The sequence below is a fragment of the Ceratosolen solmsi genome, unplaced genomic scaffold, assembly GCF_000503995.2.
Source record: "Ceratosolen solmsi marchali unplaced genomic scaffold, CerSol_1.0 scaffold10, whole genome shotgun sequence".
NCBI classification, from domain to species: Eukaryota; Metazoa; Arthropoda; class Insecta; order Hymenoptera; family Agaonidae; genus Ceratosolen; species Ceratosolen solmsi.
The window spans coordinates 23945835-23969950 of NW_011948412.1; positions in this window are offsets into that span (position 1 = coordinate 23945835).

The following is a 24116-nucleotide window of genomic DNA, read 5'->3' on the forward strand; positions in this document are numbered from 1 at the left end:
GTAAAAACTCGTAGTCAATTTGATAATATATTTCGTCTATTGCTTCATTTCCTGATAACTGACGTAATACAATAAATACGAAATTCGCGTATAATAATTTTATAATAAAATCTTTTAAAATAGTATTAAATTATTTTGATCTACTATATAGAAATGTCTATCAAAAACTTTAAAGTTTATTATTTATTGTATCTATTATATATTTACTGGTTTTGTATCTATGTCGGTGATAAATATTTTATATTTTATTAGCGAGTAAAGTTTATATTTAACGATATCGATTACAATTTTATACTATTTAGGATTCTATTTGGCTTTTGGTTTAACTATTTGTTGATGCATTATTAATGTCTTTATTTTTCAGCTAGTTTTATTTTTAATTTAATAAATCATATATATGTATGTATATATTTTTTCAGAAAAATAATTATTATAATTTAAAATATAAACATTTATATGTATTGTTTTTTAAAATAATTTTAAAAGTTATATTAATTAAATATTATATAAAATTCATATTGATTAAAATTTATTATGGATTTTTAATAATTATGTTTCTATATTTTAGATGAATATTTAATAATATTGATTTCTAAATTTCAAATATAGAAAGTAAATGGTAATTTATATTTTTGTTCAAAATATTGGATGTATTATTATTGAATTTAAAGAGATAACAATAAGTTTTTAAATATATTTTATTGTAAATAAAAATATATTTAATTAATAAATATCTAACAATTATATTTATAAAGCGTTTAAATGAATTTTACAAAATGAATTTAAAAATTGTGAATATATTACATTTTTGTTGGTCTAATATAAGTATATAATAAGTTGAATAGCTGAATATAAATGCACAATTAAGCATAATTTTAAAATTAAATAAAATTTATGTATATATTCGATAATGAAATATATATAATATAAATAAATTTATATAAATATAAATAAATTAATATAAATATAAATAAATATATATAATAAACCACAAAACCACAGTAGGATTTAAATAAGTCAAGGATACCAATAAACTAAATCCATATTGTATGTATTTGTACATGATGTATAGAATTGAATTCAGTTCGTTAAATTTATCGAAGCGTATTCATACCTTTGTAGGCTAATATTTGGTTTTGTATTTTTTCACTTATAATACAGAGTTTTTCAATACATATAAATAGAAATATGGATTATATTAAAATGGAACAAATTATAATTGATTGAAATTTTAATGTGAAAATAAAATAGCTTTGATGTGTTAAAATCGTAATTAGTGTTTTTAAGTTTTTATCTTTTACGCACTCGTTCTATCGAGATATTTATTTATAATTTAATAAAATAATGTTAATAAGATTTTTATTAGATTTGTAACTGAAAAATAAACATTGTAGCAGTTTAACTATTTAATGTGATAATTTAAGATTTATTATTTTATAAAAATGTTTTTTGGGAATAATAATTAATTTCAATTATAATTTATAAAAAATATTATTTTTAATAATTAAGTTTCTTATTTTAAAAACCACTTTAACTTTATTAAATTTAACTTTTTATGTATTTAATTTATGGAAAATAAATATTTTAAATAATTTTAAATAATTAAAATCTTATATAATGAATCAATAAATATTTGCCTCAATAGTTATTTAAGACATAAACAATAGCTAGAGTATCAAATATCGTGTGACTACTATCTCCCTCATCAAATATTTCAACCTATTATAATATAAACAAATTCATCTTTATTTGATTATATTTCAAATACTATAGTTAATTCTACTGAATTATCAAAGGTACATTGTATTCGTATTTATATATGCATGTAGCTGAATTAATCTTTATGACACTCCTAGTTTGAAATTTAAGTCGTGCCGTTCGTAAACAAGAAGAGAAAATGAGATAGAACGTGTCTGTGACATGATATGGTGAATAGAGAGAGAGAGAGAGAGAGAGAGAGAGAGAGAGAGAGAGTGTATTATGTTATATGGTCGTTGATTTTGAATAAATTTGTTTATACATTTACGTGTCACACTCATGCAAAAAAGCCGTAGTATTCAATAAAGTATAATATGAAGGAATATTGTCGTTACTTTTAAATGTTGTTAAAAAAGCCATAGCTGTGATAAGTAGATATTCGATATTCGAGAGCTATGCAATGTACTCGGTTTTCAAAGAGGCAAATATTAGTTTGAAATGGAGCTTGCTATCAATGAATCGATTCCGCTTTCCGATTGTATCTTAGGTGTTTAATGAAGAAACTTCCGCTAATAATTACGAAAATATATTATTTATAATTTTAAATTGTTTGAAGGGAATTATGACTTAGTGGTTTAGTGACGCGAAATAGAAGAGACGTAGTTTGTGATCTCTATAGTCAAGTTTCACAGACACTATAGCTTAGTGCACGTGCTGAACAATTTAATTGGTGACTTTCAAGTCCTCAGTTTTATACCATTGTATTTTTGGTTATATGCACTACTTTTATTAGTTCATGATAGGATTCTATGATGTATAGTATAAAATACTTGTTTATGACTGTGCTTGATTTATCGAGGGATCCGAATGTCGTACATAAAATAGAACTACTAGATTTGGACAAAGTAATTTTGACTATGCTCTATCCCTGTTTATATAATATTATTAGATAATTAGGCAATTTAAATAAATTTGTAGCGTAGAACTAGACAGAAAACAATTTTTAAGGAACTTATTTTTGACTTTCTTGTACGATTTAACGATTTTTTTTATAAATCTAATTAAAAATAATTAAAAATAAAAATGCTAATAAATAATGTTATTGTTAATTTATAAAAGATTTTTAATATTTTTTAAATTGTACTGGATTAATTAATATTTTTATTATTAAATCATGAAGTAGGCCTGCGCAATGCCTAATGACTAATGTTTTAATTAAGTAGATTTAACAAAGTATTATGATGATTACTTATAAATTATTATTCCTGACTTTTATCATATCATTTATATAATATTTTCTGTTAATGGTACTGAAAAAACTGCGATCGAATATTTATTTTTAATTTAATTTCTGATGATTAGAATAGTAATTTTTATTATATTTTATACTGTTATATCATATTATATATAAATATTAATATGTATAAATATTGTATTGACTCAAAAGATTATTTTCATTTTTCTTAATTATATTAAAAATTGAAAGATTTATTGTAAGTAATAAATTTAATGCATAATTAGAATTCAATTAGAGATAGAATTTTTATTAACTTAATCAAAGAAAATATAAATTAAAACTAAAGGTATGATTGTTTCGGATTCTGGATGTTGTAAACACTTTTCTCATATTTCTAAATTTGGTTTCCTATTTTGACATAGAGGGGATATTTTAATACAATGCTATATAGTTAATAAATAGATATATAAATATTTTATTCCTAGGAAGATTTAAATGTAATTGTTATATGATATTTAATTGTTCAAATAATTGCGCTTTAGAAAATATGATTATTGATTTACATTTTATAAATTTATTAATTATTTTATAATAATAAAAAAGTCATACATATTTTGTTACATTGCAGCATTGCATTTTCATTTTCTTCAATTGATTTAAATCTTCGAAAATGGTGTTTATTAATTTGAATGATTATTTTAAAATAATAATTATCTTATATTAAATTTTATGAAACAGTAATAAGAAAGTATCTAATTTGCAAGTTTTCTATCATTATTTAATAGAATGAAGCAAAGGTTTATGAGAGTAATGGCAATTGAAAATTTCTTTATCATTTATATTTTATGATCATGATTCATTACTTACCAAGTTATATATGCATAACATTTGAATAACACAATGATCAAAATAATATACTTAACAAATATTCTTTACTTTGAAGTTGTAAAAAAATATAATCTATTTGCTACTACTATTTTAATATTTTTAATAACATAACATTGGAAAATAAAATGTTTTAAACATAAAATTACGTAACGGCAATTAAGAGTTTTCAAGTACTTGGAATTTATATTTGTGAATATGTTAGCGGCTTTAGATTTATATTAGTTTTATTTTTTATTTTTCACTTATTAAGAATGTATATTAATTTAAACATTTTGGTGGTAAATATCAAAATTAATGTTATAAATAGATTCAAGAATTTAATTTATATTGATATATTTTTTTATAAATATAAATTTTTGTTGTTATAAATATTCGTCGTATCTATGATACAATGTGTATATAATAAGGGAAAAAGAACTTTTCTTACAAATCAATAATGAATATTGGAACTCTTTCTTGAAATATTCGGTTATTGAAAAAAACTATTATTTCCAATTTTGAAGCTCTCTGATGGAGATCTAAAGTTTTTGACTGCAAAGAATACTAATAATTCAAAATTAAAACTACTATGTCAAGTATTATTAAAACTATAATTTAATGGCATTTTCATGTTGTTATACCAGTATAGGAATTAATACTTGTGTACTGATATAATTTTAATTACTAATTATAACTACTTAGAAAAAAAATTTTTTTACATTAATTATTTGGGATAGTATGATTTTTTTTTAATATTTCAAAAGACTATTTTACCTGAGTTGAAAGATAAACTGGTAAATATATTAAAAATAATATTTATATTTTAGTACAATGCAAAATAATTTTCTGTAGTTAACATTTAATTTTCATTTACTCTTTATTCTCTTATGAATACTAAACATATTGTTTAAAAAGTCTTATTAACAGATATATGAACAAATGTTGCAGAGAATTTTAAAAAGACGAGTAAACTAAGCATTGCTGTAATAAATTATATTATATCAGCATGAAAATACGTAGCTGTTACCAAATTTATTAAAAATGTCGATATGCATGAAAAAGTATTAGAATAGTACGAAATATAAGTTTAATATAAAAAAAAACATGTATTATAAATATTATGAAATATAGTGAATTTACATAAAAACTTTTATTTATTTTTTTTCTAACTAAATTACAGAGTTACTATTACTTGCATGATTCATATAATTTTTGTGTTATATTTAGAATATAAATATAACTATAAAACTGTTAATTCTTTAAAGCACAGTATTTCATTTTTGAGTATAATTTACGTAACATATAATATAATTTCAGCTTAGAATTATCACTAAATATTTTATATTTCAGGTTTACGTATAATTAAAGATAAATCGCTAATTTTCCATACTTTGGATCTAAATTGATAATGACTCTGTTTTTTTTTTTTGTTAATATACTTATATTTATACACTTATTCTTAATTTTATTATAAACTTCATATTTATGAGTCATAAAGTATTTAATGCGAAGATCAATAAAATCTTATAATTGTATTGTAAGAGAACAGGTATCTTATAATTAATCTCGTTTATTAATATTTTTAATGTTAAGTAGGTTATATTATTATATTAAATTAATTATATTAATATTATATTTTCTAAGGATAGAAATATAAGGTAATAATTAATTTTTTATTTCAGTTTTTAATAATATTTTTTATAATAATTTAATAAATAATTAATAATAATTTCAAATATAAATTAAATACTCAAACATTCAAAATTTAAATAATATTCATTATATTTTTTTTTAATATAGGTAAGTATTATTGCTTTGAATTAATCTGAGTATTTTACAGTTTAGATAATGAATTGTAATACGCAAAAGCATTTTGACATCTATTACAATAAAATATTTGCGTATTATCATAAAATATAATTAAATATGTAATCTCAAAATTTATAAGAAGCTCAATGTTCAAAGAATTGCATTGAAATTCCTTTCAAATAGATATATATATATATATATACAAAATAATTATGACATATAAAAGAAATTTTAGTCTAATAGAAAAATTAAAAAATAAATAGATATATCGATGTATAAAAATGTATAAAAAAAATCACTTATTTTGCAAGATAACAATCAAATCTACTTCCGGTTCTATTTTTAGGACAACTTATATGTATGCTAAAAGTTTTCATTTATACAATAAAAATATTAAAAACTTTGAAAACTGCTCCAATCTTCTTGTATGATAAATTATTGGGAGATTTCTTTTCTTTATATGAAGGTGACTTTATTCAATTATAGTTTCAAAAAAATAAATATATTTTAATAGCTAGTTTAAGATTACAGGTGCAAACGATTTATAATATTGATTAATATTTAGCTATTAAAAAGCCTAAGTAGGGAGATTTTTATTTTTTTTAAATTAGCAGAAAAAGTAAGAAAATTGGATTTAAAAGTAAAATAGTGAAAGTTTAAATGGACTATTTTTTTTTAAATTAATTCTCTTAATTGAAGCAGTAAATAGTCTGTATTAGTATTTGACATTTCGCGAAAAGAAAACTTTTTAAATATTTTAAAACTAGTATAAAAGTTTTTATTTTCTTTATTAAAGTTGTCGTATGATTGAAAATTATATAATTTTTTTTTTTAAATTGTTACAATATTTAAAAAATTTGTTATATAATTCACAATTATCAATAAATGTAAATATTATACGAAAAAATATTTGCATTACTAATATTATTACATTATTAAATTTACTTTAATATTTATTTTGTAATTAATTTTGTATTTTTTTTTCTATTTTTAGTATCTTATTTCTGTCCTCAAACCATGAGATTATAAGAATTATATATCATTGTTTACCCGTTTGAGATAAGAAATACGTCAGTTTTGTAATATTTAAAACATAACATTAATATAATAATTGCTGTATTTATGTATAAAACATTATTATAAGCAGTATTTAGTCTGTTTGGTATAGATATTGAAAATTATATTATGCTCTCTTATCAAATATAACTTTTCTATATTTGACGTTTCTTTAAAAGTAATTTTGAAAAAAGACAAATGTCATTAACAAATATTATTATAACCATAAAATGTATTATACAATTTTACTTTGCTTAGATTCCATTAAAAATAAATCTTTTAGTGAAGTTCGTGAAGGTATGCGAGTATTAAAGTGAGAATAATTATATTTATTGTTCGCCAAACGCGTGAGTTTTCTTATCAGTAGTTAGATATCAAAGTGTCGCGACATTATTACTCCAGCATTGAACGTTAAAATGTGTTGAAAACACAACTTTTGCATGAATTTAGAGTATTACTTTCCTTATGTATGTTTTATTTATGATTGATTATGCATTTTTAGTCTAATTGTCTCACTTCAAATAAGCACAATTAAACTGAAGTCTCTTTTGAAATCGACCTATATTTAAATTTCATTCTTAATTTTTTGATGGCTTTCATAGGTTATCTTTGTTTCTCTGTTTCTCTATTTGTATTTTCATGTCACACTTTAATGTGTATTTTAATTATAAATAAAAACTACGATCTAAATGAGGCTCGTTCTAATGCTCAGTGAATCTCACATAAAATAAAAAAAGAAATGAGCTGTCGTGTAATCTGTTTTTCCACTGACGGGGCAATAAAACGACGCGCCATCGTGTCGCGAGTACGTGCACTTGTGATCTTCTTCTTTCCTTGCCATTTGTGAATTCAAGCCGAGAAATAAAGAACTTCACCCTACAAATGGACTGTGAGTAATCGCTGATGACGTTTCTTTGACGGTCTTATCATTTTCTTGATTCTGAAGCAGCGACTAAATACGTCGAATATATTATGTGTTTGAATATTAGATAGTCAACAGTATTAATGCTGTATGTGGAAACTATATGAGCAATAATATGTGTATGAAAGGTTTTTACATATTTTTAATTTACATGAATTGAATCTCAGGAGGGCGAATGCGAAGTTATACTATAACATAACAAAAATTTTTTCTGTGTACATTAAATAGTTTAAAAGTAAAATTTTATACAATTCTTAAAATAAACTAAATAAATTTAAATCAATCTAGAAAAAACAAATTCGAAATTAAAATCAAAAGTCATACAGTAATAATTTATTGCCAATGATATTGAAATTAATTTTAATTTTTATATTATTGTAATATCATAAGAATTGTCTGTTATTATTCTTATGTCCGTAAATTTTGAAATTTTATTTAAAAATTAATTTATATATCGTTCACTTTCAATTTACGGGTATCAATATGTGAATTTTATTTTATAATTTTTATAAGTTTCATTCGAATCCTCAAGTAATATTTAAAATCAAATTACAAACTTGATAGTAAAAAGTCTGCCATTATGATTGGTTTTAACTCCGCATGGCGTCATAATAATATTAGAGAATATATAAGTATTAATTTAGGTCATATAATTAAAGTTTAAGGAATATAAAAATATTCAGAATATGAAAAATATTTTTAAACTACTTTTTGTTTAAACTTGACACTGAGATCAACTAAATAAATTTTTTAAAGTAAATGTCAATTTTTATTTCAAGTATATTGATTTCAAGTGTATAAGATGTACAAAGATCTTCAACTGGCTTCCGAGTGTTTTTATTATATTCAATCATTTAAATGTAGAAGAAACGGATGGAAATGCTATTCGCAATATTGTAGATTATTGTCTCCCGTAATTAAAAACTCGTTTTTAATGGACAAAGGCATAGAAATGACTAACTTATACATTCAGAGATTTGGTTTAAAATAATCTACTTTATCTGCTGTGATATTCATTATTGTAATAATATCAAGGATTATTTGTCATTTTTGTATTGGTATAAATTACTGACTTCATAGACTTTTATAATATCAAGACATACTCGATAGATTGTAAAACCCAGAGAAAGTAAAAAATGCTTTTCTCCGTGGAAAATATATATTCGATTTCATATTAGTTTCAAACAAATGTTTTCTCGTGTGTCGATATTTTCTAATATTTTTATTTATGTTACAAATTTTGTATTTTAAATCCGAGTTTGAACGATTTAAAACCAGAAATTGGCATTTCATTCTATTTTTCAATACAAAAAATGATATACTAAAGATGTAAATTTATATTGAAATTTTATTTTCGAATATATTATTTACAATAGAAATTTAAGAATTGATATTAATTACAATGATTTCTTAAACCTTTCAGAAGTAATTTCTTCATTATATTTGAAAAATATGTTTTTAAAGTTTTGTAAATGAAATGCATCATGTAATTTTCGATTATAAAATAATCGCTTTTAACATATGTTCTGTAATTATACATGTATTAAATTTGTCTTTAAAAATAGTCTTTGAATTGAAACTTATGATGTTTCTCCTAATATTAGAAATCGCATTTACTAGGAAATTCTTCGTCATCTAACTAAAGAATCAAAGACCCAATGGCAATATTTGCTTTAAGGGATTCCTTAGGATAAGATTAAATACAAATTCATAATTATAGATAATATTCATAAATTCATGAAATTCATAATATTCATAAAATTCATAATTATACATAACATAAACTTATGTGAACTTGAAAAATATATTGGTTTTCTAATATTATAGTAATTTCAATTTTATAGAAATTTCAACACTATAGTAAATTTAGTTATAAAAGCAGTTATAATTTCTATTTACTTTACTATTGAGAGCAACAATAAATAACCATACGAAACCGCATATGATGTTAGTATCTATTATCATAGAAATTGGGCAAATTATATTATGAATATTGAAAAGCAGTTGGACATTATTCCTGCATATTCAGGATTTTTGTGATAGAAAAATTGATGACTCTCAATAGTGGCCTTTCTTTTATTTTATTTTGTCATGTTCATTCGATATATAATAAATTAATTTTGTAAAAACCAAATATATTAACGATGTTTTTCAGCATAAAAATTCATTCATTCATTTTTAGATCATAGGCCGTGATTGATTTATATTTTAATAAACAAACTTAGAGATTGCATAGTATTTAAGAATGATTATTTACTAGGAGACTCAAAATAATGATGAACTATTTTATGTTCAATCCGTTTTATGATTAATTCCTTGTAATATAATTTAATCATATTAGTACATATTTTCAATTATGATTATTATTTTATTCATAATTATTTTCTTGTTAAATATTATATATATATATATATATATATATATAACAAATATAATATAATAAAAAACATATGTTTTATCCCAGAAACGCAAAAATTATACAATTATGTTATTAGTTAAGTACTGTGTAATTATACAGCAATATATACCAACAAATATTTATAACAGTATCTCAAATATTGTTAACATTATAATTTATGCCATTTAAGTTATAATAAAAAGTGTCCTAATTTAACAATGTATTAAATAATTGAAATAATAAAAATATCTATTCATTTCTGGTGAGCAATTATTTCATCCCATAATAATTGTATAATTCCTCCTATAATAAGTCTATTTTGAGTTTTTACCGAGCTAAATAAATTAAACATTTCGATATTTACTTTATATATCAATAAATAATTATATTAAAAATAATTTCGTATAATTCATTTTTTTACACACTTAAATAGTAACATAAAAACATAGTTTTGAAACTTATTGTTATTCAAAGTTCCATATTCCATCGTTATTTATTTTTCAGGGAATTGTTTTTTTCAAATTTAAAATAATAAAAAATTCAGTAATTTTTTTTCTTAGTTCTATTACGAATTTAAAGTAAGTCATATTTCTGTTACAACTATGTACAGGTATTAAATAAATTAAATAGAAAATTATTATGAATCACATTATGAAATACGTTTCAAATTAATTCTTATTTTAATAAATGATGTAAATAATAAATATGGAATATATAAACATTTTAAAAACTATATTTAATGTTACAGATAAAATTAAATGTTTTTAAGTCAAGTAAATGATTATAAACTCCCTTTCAATTTATTTGTTTAAAGTGAAGTTATATGAATGTATTGTTTTTTTCTAAAGCAAAATTTAAGTGAATAATTGATAATACGATGTAAAAAAGATTTTATTTTTTTGTCAAATATATTAAAATCATATCTGGAAATTGTATAAAAAGAGCTAAATACAGTTTAAGATTTTCATTAAATTATATAATTTACTAAGGTTTATTTAAAATTTTGAACACGTATATTTTGGTGATATTATTTGACTATCATAAGTTAAAGAAAATAAATGAATATACTTAATACATGTTGATATAGTATTATATAGACGTGAATTTCGCATATAACATTTTTTATCTTTTACGGAATAAGTAGTTGACATTTAAGGATAGAAATTTTGAAAAATTTTCAACGATCAGTTATATGTTTGCCTTTTGCTTCTTAAGCTTCTGCGATATCACGTACGAATATGTGAGTTATATTTTTCGATAAGCTAGAATACATCATAATAAAAATAAAATCGATGAGATACATGTGGGGTACTTTCTAGTAAATTTTCTATACAAATGTGTATGTGAAAATATGTCTAATATGATATACGATCTTACAAATGTCGTGCTCAAGTTAATATTCAAATGAGTAAAAATAAAAAACTTAATAAAATCCACCATATTATTTAAAAGAATTGATGATGCGATTATGGAATATTGGAGTTACAACAGTTGAATATAAGAGATGAAATTAAACAATGAATAAAATGATACTTAATAGTAAAACTTTAATTACGAAATATTTTAAATAGAGTTAATAATTCATATACGAATGATAAAAGTAATTCACACTTACTAATTTAATTTGTATTTAATTTATATAAAATTTGAATTTTTTAACGATACTAAGTACAGAAATACGAAACATTTATTGAAGCAGAAAAATAAATCATAATTTATTTTTAAAAACATATATTAAGAATTAAATAAATAATTAATTTTTATGCAATTTTTTAAATGAAATTACTATATATAAGTATATATAATTAACCACATATAAATATATAAATTTATCTTTATATAAATACATGTATATATGTATATATATATATATATATATATATATATATATATATATATACATATATTATATATAATAAATAATATTTGTGAATATTTGTGAATTTTAGTGCGAGATTAAGCTACATTAAAAAATCGCATTAAAAAAAATGAGCTTAAAAACCATTTTTACATATACCATTTTCACTTTGGGCCGAAGGTATTTATAATTATTTATATATAAATGATTTGACACTCATATCTACACAGTAATATGTAACATTAATCACAGTTAATTAATTATTTTTTTAATAATTAGTTTATATACGGATATAATTAATCTTAATTTAGATTATTGCTAAATTCTAAGATATTTGATTTTACAATTTCTTATATTTATATTTACATCTCTTTGTTTATAATATAATAATACAATATCTAGCTGAATACTTATATTTTTTACAATCAATATTGTATATTTTATTACTTAAGTTATCTGCAAAGAAATTTGTAGTTGGAGACTTTTTTTTTGTTCATTTATTATTATTATAAAAAGAAATTTCAGCATATAATGCATAAGATAATTATTTACTAACAAAATTATTTAAATTTAAATTATATTATCCTAGATTATATTAGATTATTGATCCACAAAAATAAATATAGACGAAGTGCGAGTTAGAAAGAATGTGAGCAAAAGTTTCTGATATAAAAATAGTACTTGGTATTCAATGTCTCGATGCAATAATTATAAAAATAGCTTATTTACGATTGCAAAATGAGAAACAAAGAGAATATGTGTTTATTTAATTATTTGTGTAGATGTTTGTTTATGTGTGTGTGTGCGTATTAAATTAAAAGAGAAACATTTATACGAGTCTATTGATTAAGTAGGCTTATATGTTCTCGAACTCGAATAAAGTGTGATGCTCTATTAAAGTGTGATAGACAGTTAAACGGAAACATAGATCGACAAAAGGATAGATAGACAGATAAATACAGGTAGATAGATAGATAGTTAGATTGTTTTATAGACTGATGAAATGACAGGTAGATTGGCAGACAGAGAGGTAGGTAGATAGATAAGCATTAGTATTAAGTTTTGTATTCAGTTAAGCATTTAGTTATTAACTTATTAAGTATTTCGAATTACTTAAATAATTAAACAATAGATTTAATTTTATTAAAATTTTTGCTAAAATTATATTTATAACTATATTTGTTAAATCATGTTAGATATAATAACTAGAATAAAGTTCATTGAAAGATGCAATTGAAGAAATACGTTCTATTTTTACATTAAAAATTGATAAATATTGAACATAAATCTATTAGGTTAAGATTTCTGTTTTTTAACTATGAATATAAATGTTTAATTTATTGAATTATATAAATTAATTATATATAAAAAATAGTCTTTAATAAAATTAGTCGGAAAATATCTAAAATTTAAAAAATAGTTATTTGTTACTAGATATTTGATGTTAGAACTTAGTTCAGTAATCATTAATATATATACATAAGTAATATTCATAAGTAGATCAGTGATATTTGTGCATATTAACTTTTTTGATCATTCAATTATTTGTCTGACTTGATAATTTTTTGTTATTTTTTATCTTACACGTGTGTAGTTATAGTAGGTGTTATAATTATTTTACAATTAACTAATTTTTAATATAATTCTTAAAAATTGCTTAAAATGATTAATTTTTAGCAAATTTCTTAATGCATTTTCATGATATTGGTACAAAAGAGTTAATAAAAATATTTAATATCTAATAAACTAGTTTTATTATAAGTTAATTATTCAAAATAAAACCGATATCTGAATAATTATCGAAAATATATTATGCCACTATTTCGAATATGTTGCATATTTCTTGTATTATTTTTTAAATTATTCATTCTATTAATATTATATTATATTATTTTTGTATTGTAATTACTAAATTTGTAAAATTCCTATCTAGAATTTTTATTTATTGAATATTAATATATAAATATAACTTATTTATTTCTTTATCTATTCTGAATGTATATTATAAATAATATATTATTATTTTTTTGAAAACAAAATGAGCAATAGTTTCTATTACGTGTATATGAAAATATTATACGTAGATAAAGATGTAGCTGATTTAACTATATTTTTTAATTGCATATTCTATTAAGTGATAAGTCACGACAAATTATATTGCTTTTACGATGCATGTGCTTTAAATAAATATATACGTGAATAAAATTATGCATAGAATGATAAATTGTTTATGAGTGTTTTAATATATATTAATATATAGAAATTTGTGCGCACAGATATATTTTAATTTAATTTTGCATTATATTTATGATTAGTATTTTGTGCATCATATTTTAATTCTGTCCTGTTAATCAAGATTCTGAATAACATTCCTTATTGTAAATAATATATTACTTACATTCATATTATTCATGCATTATATACTTTATATACTAAACATGGAAATTGACTATATTTTAATTAATTTTTAAAACTACATGATATTAGTAAATATGGATCCATGTTCGTTATTAAATTGGTTTGCAAAATATTAATTTGGAAAAGATTAAGAATGGTAGAGTATAAGTTTTAAATTTTGAAATGTTGAAATAAAAAAGTTATTATATTCGGCATTGCTGACTTGAATGATATACAGTATGTTATAAATCTTTTTTTAGTAAATCAAATATAGCGGCTTATTGTACTACTCGCAGTTATCAATATTAAAGTTAGGTGAATCATTGTGAAATTTGCATTTCCACAAATCCATATATGATATGCATATCCATATATGATAACCTAATATACATACCAAATAGTAAGATGTTGCAAAAATCGACTCCTCCAATATGTGAAAGAATAGTTATAATATTAACATTTTCATATTATTTTTTTTAGTAATAAATGACAATAACGAGAATGTAAGAAAATTTTCTCTTAATTTTTGAGCTAATTTTTAGTTTATTTTGTTTTAGTTATAATTGCCTGAATATTAATTATTAGTTCCAATAATTATAATTATAATTTCGTATTACAATATAATATTTATTTTAAAATATGACATATTTTATTCAAATGATATAATTACATTATTTTTATAGCTAATTTGATTTACTTATTGAATTAATGGTTAATTATTGAAAATTAATATAGAAAATTTATGGTTCATTTTGGATTTTTAATTTTTCACATATTTATGATAGGCAAAAAATCTGCAGAAGTATATGAAGAGAAGAACTAATTTGTAACTATAGTATTTCTCATACAGAAGGAATAAAAAAAATAGAAATCCGAAGGCACAAAATTGGTTAAAGTATTATATTGTATATTGTGGTTAATAATAAATAATTTAATTTAATAATGTTTATTATATATTATAATATATAATATAATATTATAATATAATAATAAATTTATTACTGTTTTTTTTTTAACAACAGTGAATTTTCATAATAAAATCCTGAAAGATTGTAACGCAAATATTTGTAAAATATATAATGAGATTTGCTTTTATTTAATAAAGTAGACTCAAATCATACCAATAAAATTATAATTACTATAAGAGAGCTATTCTTAAATATATTATTAATACGATATGTGTATATGATATATAAGTTTTAAAATATAATTTTGTGTAATAAATTAATAATTATTTAGTATACAAGTACCTTGTTTAAAATATAAATCCTAAAATATTTTATTTCTTTTTTCGACATTAGACTTTTAGATGTAATATTTATAGATATACAAGATATCCTTCCATAAATTAAAACTTAAGATGACTTTACTTCTATAAAGAGGAAACGCAAATTATTAATTAATTAATATTAAGAAAATGGAAATAGAAACACGAAGCTATTATAATTTTTTTATTTTTATTTTTTATCTCATTTATTTTACTTGGTTCACAATCTACTATCTGAATAAAGCATATGTACGTATTTTGTATTTAAAGGATATTTTGAGCAATCAATTCATCACAGTTTTATGTGGAAATAACAAAATATATTCATAAATAAATTAAAATAAATGAAAATTAATTTATCTAAATCAATATCTTATTATTTTTCTGAAAAAATAGAAAAATTAATTAAAAATATTTCATATTATTCTAAACTCAATTTGTTCTTCGATCGGTGCATATAAATATCAATTAAATATCATGAAAATATAAATGAAAAAGTATTTTTAAAGACAAGTATTCTCAAATCCAATCAGTATAGTTATTAAATTAGTGTACATTAAAAATTTCAAATATTTATGTACTTTGTTATTTAATGGATATTAAAATATAATAAAAAATATATATCGCAGAATGTTTTTCAAACATTTTATACAATGAAAGTAATAAAATATAATTTCTTGAATAATTTACTATAATATATTTATAAATTTTTATTATAAATAACCATGAAGAAGATTGAAATTAAATAGATAGCTCATTGAATTGTAATTGGGTTTTTCAATTACAAATATAAGGAATAAATGGTATAATTAAAAATTATATAAAGAAGAAATACTGTATAATGATAAATTTTATACTATTATACATTTTAAGTAAATTTTTTTATTTTATCCAATTTTTAAAAAATTTATGTATCTGTTAATATTTTTTCTTGTTTTTAAATATTACTATTAAAACCATGTTTTATTATATAATTATTCATTTAAGTATATAAAAAAGTATTTCAGTATAATTACTACGAAAATTTGTTAAATAACTTCTGAAATAAATTCTGAAATAAATTTTTCATTATTTTGTACATAATTTTTTATGTGCATGAAACTTATTATTGCACGTTCTTTAATAATAATTGGTAGGATCTTAGCAATTTACTTTAAATTAAATTGTTTTATTCAATGATAATATTTTTAATTTTATCCAATCAAATTCAGATTTTCAGAAATTAATTGAATTATACAACGAAACTACATCGTCCAATGATATTGTATATGAAAACATTATGAAGCCGGTTGATTTTTAACATCTAATGATTTCAATAAATGACTAAAAGTTTTTTAATCATTTTTTAAAATTAAAATATTTTTTTTCATAATATATATATTTTTTGTCTTTATTTTTTGTATTTATAATTTTTGCACAACAATTCTTTTCAATTTTTGAATAATCAATAATTGGTTATATATGAAGTATAAATTATTTTTATTTTTAATTAATCTTAACCATTTATGTAATTTTTATTGAATTACTTTTTTGTTTCTTATTTGAACTTTTTAGAAATTAAAAATTATACAATTTCAAATATTTACGTTTATTGAATTTCTTTGTTAACTTTAATAAAAAAAAATTTCCCCTATATTTATAGTTTAGTTGTTAAATCTTTTGAAATAATTTATTTCATTTATAATTATCTTTTTGACTTTATGTTTTTGTTTTCTATTTTCAGTGATATTATAAATAATTAAACATCGAAATTCAAATAAGTACTTTGAATTTTTTAATATTTAATAATACAGTTAGTTTTTAAATAAAAATTATTATAAAGTATATTATTATATTATAAATTATTATTTATATATTAAATAAAATACATTTGATAACTAATATACCTTCAGTATTTAAATATTTTCTGATAAAATAATATTTTTAGAATCAATAATTTAAATTATAATGTATCTAAATATATAAATACTTTTGAAGATGTAATAATTGTTAATTACTATATATTTATCCCACAAAAAAATTATATTGACAAATAAACTAAAGTAAATATATTCTGACACATAATATTTATTAACATTAAATGTGTTGAAATTTTAAAATATGTATATTAAAAGATATCGTGTTATTAAAAATAAGAATATATTATTACATTTTAAAATCTTCTATCCTTTATATTTAATATAAATGTCAGGTATCCTGTATATGTATATATAGTAATAAATGAATTAGCACCAATAACAATTATAAAATTAGTGAACAAAAGATTCGGATTTTTAATTAAAAGTGAACCTTTTTCCATTTTGTTATAAAAATTTTTTTTATGAAAAACTTATGTACCCATCAACTTTTTAAAAAAACTGTTTTAATTTCTCATTATAAATTCAGATTGGAAAAAGGAAAAAAAATAAAAGTTTTGTTGCATGAAATATTTACAAAATTTTTTATATACAACCATAATTTTAATTAACTATTTAAAAAATTGTATTTATCAATTAAACAGATTTATACTTAAGAAGAAGTGTGTATTTAAAAGACTAATTTATTACTACTTTACTTTTTATAATTTTTATTAGTAAAAAAATATATAAAAAGTTGTAAATATGAACAAATGAATAAAAAATTTGAATTATTTTGAGAAAAAACAATATTTTTATTAATTATAACAAATAATCCTTTTTAATATATAAATAGCAAATTGGTATTTTTTTTAAATAAATAAATATAATCATATGTTTATCAATATAGGTACATGTAATTAATAATACAATTAATATTTTACATTATTTTTGTGTGCAATAAGAAAGCTGATTTGATAATAATTTATTTAAATATTTAAATATTAAATATTAGTATAAGGTAATGTATAAGGTAATAAATTTAATGAAAATATATTAAATCATATGAACCATAATACATGCAATAATTTAAATTATATATTGTTAATTACAGTTATCATATTGATAAGAATGCTCTATTGATTTGGAATTTGATATAATATTGAATAAGTGATGCCGTAAATTTTGTTGATACTTGGAAAATTATAAACTATATGTATGGAATTAGCCTTTGTTATTAAGAGATTTATAAATATTAAAGTAAATATGAACCGAAAAAGCATAATAATAAATGTCAGTACTTGACCGATCTTACACTTCGATACCAAAAAAATATGCATTTTATGTTATTTTACAATTCTTATTTTTACAATTACAATTCTCTTTATTACTCTTAGAATTCAATTAATTACAGCCAGCTTAGTAATAGAAGAATTATATTTAACATATTTACCTCTGTTTTATAATTTATTAACTTTACATGAGATATATTGTTTTGATAGATATATAACATTATTTTGTCTGAAAAAATTGTAGAATTTTTCCTTCTTCAATAACTTTAAAGTATTTTAAAGCAAATTTTAAAGCAAAAAATCTTAAAGATTATAGAAATTCTTACATTTTTATTTAAAATAAAGTTTGCATTCAATTAAAATTTGAAATTAATGAAAATTTTTAAAAATATTATTAGATTCAGATTTAAAGACTTAGATTTAAAAACTAAGTTAAAAACTAAATAGATCTTAGATTTAAAAACTTGTAATTTTTCAAATATAATGACGATTTATTGAACTTTTATTTTCAATGTTGCAGTAAATAGCAATTTACATGTAATTTACTTTTAATTATTCATTTTTATTCTGCATTAAGTGTGTTTTGTGTTTATGTTTTAAGTATGTGGTTTAATTCTGTTTAATTAAAATAATATATTGGTTTAGAGCCTGCGATAATTAATATTTCGTTATTTAATTAATGAAAGAAACAAGAAATTTTAAGTAAAACAGAGCGGTATAATATTAATATGCAATTTTGCCAAATTATTGGTGCTATGATAGATCTCGAAAATTACTGCATGTCTTATGCATTATATAATGCATAATAAGTCAGTGTCTAATAAATAAATTTTAATTTAGTAATATAAATTACTCAAAAATAAAAATATCAATACTATAAATTTATAAAATTTGTAGCATTTATTTATGAATTTTTCAATTATTACTAATATTATTATCTAAAGACTCTTCGGATGACTTTTTTTTAAATTTTATAAATTATGCTATGTGATGTGGTAAAAATTGTGTAACATTAATAATGTTAAATTATTAAGGTCTAATGTTTATGTTTAATTATTTATGTGTCATTTCCGAAGCAAACGAATATTTTTTTTATCTAAACGATAAAATTGTTGTTATTTTTATATTGCAAAATTTGTTTATTTTATATTTGAATTTTTTTTTCATTTTCAGCTACTATGAATCAACGGAAAATAATACTATAAATCTAATAAACTGAGAGAATAATAAGATTAAACTAGAATATAAATTGTTATGTCTAACAGCAAGTAAGCCTTTTAGGCATTCAGGAAAAAAGTAAGCTTAAATGATTTAAGAATGTCAAAGTTGAAAAAAGAAGCAAAACATAGGAGATTTAAACAAAAAAATATAAATTAATTTTAAAAATATATAAATATATAAATTTATAAATTATAATATTTATAAACAAAAATATATAAATTTAAAAAAATTACAATTCAAATTATAAGTAAAATATATAACATAGTTAAAAAAATCAATTGTTTATAATAAAATTTCAAAATTACAACGATTTTTCAAAATTTATTTGTATCCGACACAATTTCAGAAAACAAGTTTCACAAATTACAGGTATAATCTTTATAATGGTACAATGTATTCATTATATATTTGATTTTTTATAAATGGTCTTGTCTATTGTTTCATTTCTCTTGCATATATGAATTACTGGTTCTTCTATATTTCATGACAATTATATGTAATATAAATGTTTTTGCTTTGGGTGTTGATAAATTTGATGCATGATTTAAAAATGAATGAAGTCTTCCATCATTAGCGAATAAGACTTTCAAATAGAATTTTATATTCGATTTAGTAACATGACGTCAGTGACGTACCTATTAAATTATCAGTTTTACCTGTTAAATCAATGATTAGGTATTTTTATATTTGATAAACAGTAGAATATAGTTTACTGCTCAGGTATTTTAATGATGCTAATGAATATTTAATTACTAATATTTAAGTGTTAAAGTTTCTTAACTTTAAAATAGAAATTTGAAATAAATTTAGTAAAACTGTGTGTTAGTGGATTAATTTATCTTATATAAAAGACTTAAAGCTCCATAATTTGTAATGTATCTATAGAATATATAGAATTTCCTATTAAGTAAATGTATTTTATAGATTAAAGTAAAAATCTTTTATAATAGTTACCACTTTATACTGTTTAAAATCGATATTGAAATATGTTTTCCGATCAAAAACTATGTGATAAATGAATAAGTTTAATTATATATTTGATATTCTTATAATTTAGAGTTATTTCTTTTTACAATATAATTTTTTAATAGAAAACTCAATCTTTATAAAAAAATTTATAAATATTTTATAAATTCTTTCCTTCCATGTCAACCATAAAATTTTAATCTACACATTATTTTAAAGGATTCTTCATAAGAATTAGAAGCAAACCATTTTTAATATTTAATTACACATATTAGAATTAATAGCATAATCCGAACTAAAAGACTTTTCATTAATAAAGTATCTGAAATCTATTTAGTGAATCTGAAATTTTCATTGTTAGTAAATTACATGAACAGTACAGAAGTTGGTCTTTCACATATATATTCAATTAAGAGGCATATGTTTGTATTTTTTAAGAATATTTGTATATTTTTAAAAAATTGAATTAAAAAACTTAATATTGTTATATTTTTCACAATTTATTAATAAAAATCCAACTTATTATTTAAAGAAAGAAATTAAAATTAGGTAAAGTAAATATCGATAATAAAAGTCTATAAAAGAAATAAAATAATATGAAATGTTTTAAAAATTTGAAATTGTAGATTTGAGTAATATATACCAACTTTATAAACAAACAATAGTTATAGATTTAGAATAACAATTTGAGACGTGTTATATTAAATATATTAATTTGCTTTTACATTTTATTTGTTTAAATATAAATTAATTTTTTATACGAATATTTGTTTTTTTATTGGTTAAATATGTAGCAAACTATTTTATGTATCAATAATTTTTTAATATTAATTATAGTATTTTACAGTATTTTGGTTTACTTTTTTTCTAAATTCAGTATCATACATATTTTTTAAATTCTATTACTATAAAATGTATAATAAAAAATTTATCAAATTTTTATTGTGTAATATTATTAAATATCAATTGAAAATATAATTTACTAAACTTATAATTTCAATTAAATTTATTGATAAAAAATGTCATTGTTTTTAATAATTTATTAAATTATATTTATTGAATTATATTCAATTATTTATTAATATAATATACAATTTAAGCAGTATTTAGAATTTTAAAATGACTATATTGAAATTGATAATAATAAAATTTTTTGTACATAATTGTTAGCTTATTGAAACTTATTAAAGTCTCATTTAAATTGTATTGAAATATATTTAAGTACTAAAATAGGTCATTAGATGTAACTAGTGAAATTTGAAAAAATATTTATAAAGAATTTTTAGAATTGACTGCCTTCACCTCTGGAATTAATCAATGAATATATGTTATTTCATTACTGTTATTATAAATAGAAATGAAAACAAATTCATAGTATAGGATATATGTTATTAATATATATCGTATAATATTATATCGAATGTTAGTTTAATAAAATTATAAACTCTCATAAACATACAAAAAATAAAACTAAAATATTAGTATATTTTTATAGTAATTCATTATATTTATACGTATATCATAGTTCTTTACTGACTTAGATAAAGTAGGTTATTTAAACATATTTTAATTTATTTCTAACAAATGAATATTTTTGAGTTATTTAAGGTGCTTTTTATATTTAATTTGTTTAATTTATGTTTATTTTTTGGTTTTGAAATTACCTCATAAGATTTATATTTTATAATAAAATTCGAAATATAATAAATTTAGAACTTTGATAATTTCAACTTTGTTTATATATTTTTTTGTTCATGAACTAATTAATTTTAATTCTGAAATTATTTTATTTGTTGCTATTTTGATATAAGTGATTGAAGTAAATATATTGAATATATACAAATATGTTATATATTCTTGTGAATATAACTGTTGGTAAAATGTTACAGTGGCGATACTTCCACATTCATCACGTGGCCCTATTTTGTCATTCCGGCATTGCGGAAACTCAAGTTCCTTTTTGCTTTTCAGATGATTAGTCGTATGAATGCCTATTACACTACACTGCTTAGTAATTAATTTGATTAACATATTCGTATTGAAATAGAGGCCATGTTTGTGTTAGAAAGAATATTACGGTGATATTAGGAAACTGATAAGATAGATATTTTTACGATTTTCGAAACAATGACTGAATTTCTAAAAAGCTATTCATTGGTAATTTATAGAGTATTGGTTCCAAAGATTGTATTATTCACTTGTATTGTACGAATTCATTAATAATTAGAATTTTTTAATATTATGTGTAATTACGTATTCATATTGAAAAAATCTATAATTATTTTAGAAAATTATTGAGTTGGAAATTAATAATGCTTCTAAAAAATTTTAATCATACAAAATAAGTTATTGATTATTAATCACGTTTTACGTAATAGCGTATGCAATACTATATCAATAAATTTCCTACAACTTGTAAATTGTATTTAATTATAAGTTAAATGTTCAAAATTGATCCAGATTTAAAAACTATTTCTTTTATCTCTAAAATTAATATAGTTTAAGTTAAACAGTTTTAGAAGAAATTTAAAAATAGAAAATATAATTAAAATTTCATTCAATAATTAATATTCGATTATATAATAAGCAATTGTTTAATATATATATATATTAGTGATAATCTCATTGAATATTCATACATTTTTTATATAGAGTATTAAAGTACATATAAAAAATTAAGGAATTATAAATTATTTTCTATCATTAAAATGAAAAAATATGCATTATTTAAAAAAATATATAAAATAAATATAATTATTTATTTATACTTCTGTATTTATTTCAGAATAAAGTAGAAGATATATTTAGCGATCGATTCATTATACATAAAGTTATAATTCTAGTACAAACAAAGTTTTTCAAATTTTGCTACCGTTTCGTCAACAATGAATAAATGCAATGATGCTTTCAGTGTATTCAATATTTATATATAAATTGATTGAATCATTCGTATAATTTAATAGGATCAAATATATTTCAGAATGCATGGATTTTACTTTACATAAATTAAAATTGACATTTCCAGGTATTGGGGTTGACTTTCACCCTTTATGATAATAATGATATAAGAATATTGAATGATAATAATATTAACATAAATTACAATAAAATTACTGTTGTTATTAGTTCCGATAGCGAATTGTGTCAAAAAGGTATAGGAAATGGAAGTATTTGAGCATGAATAGGCTGGCGAAATTTTTAACACAGTAGCATTTGATAAAAGCAGTACATTATAACTCGTGTTCATAACATTTTTGAGACGGTCTGTAGGTTATTTTAGTGTTTTTTGTCAG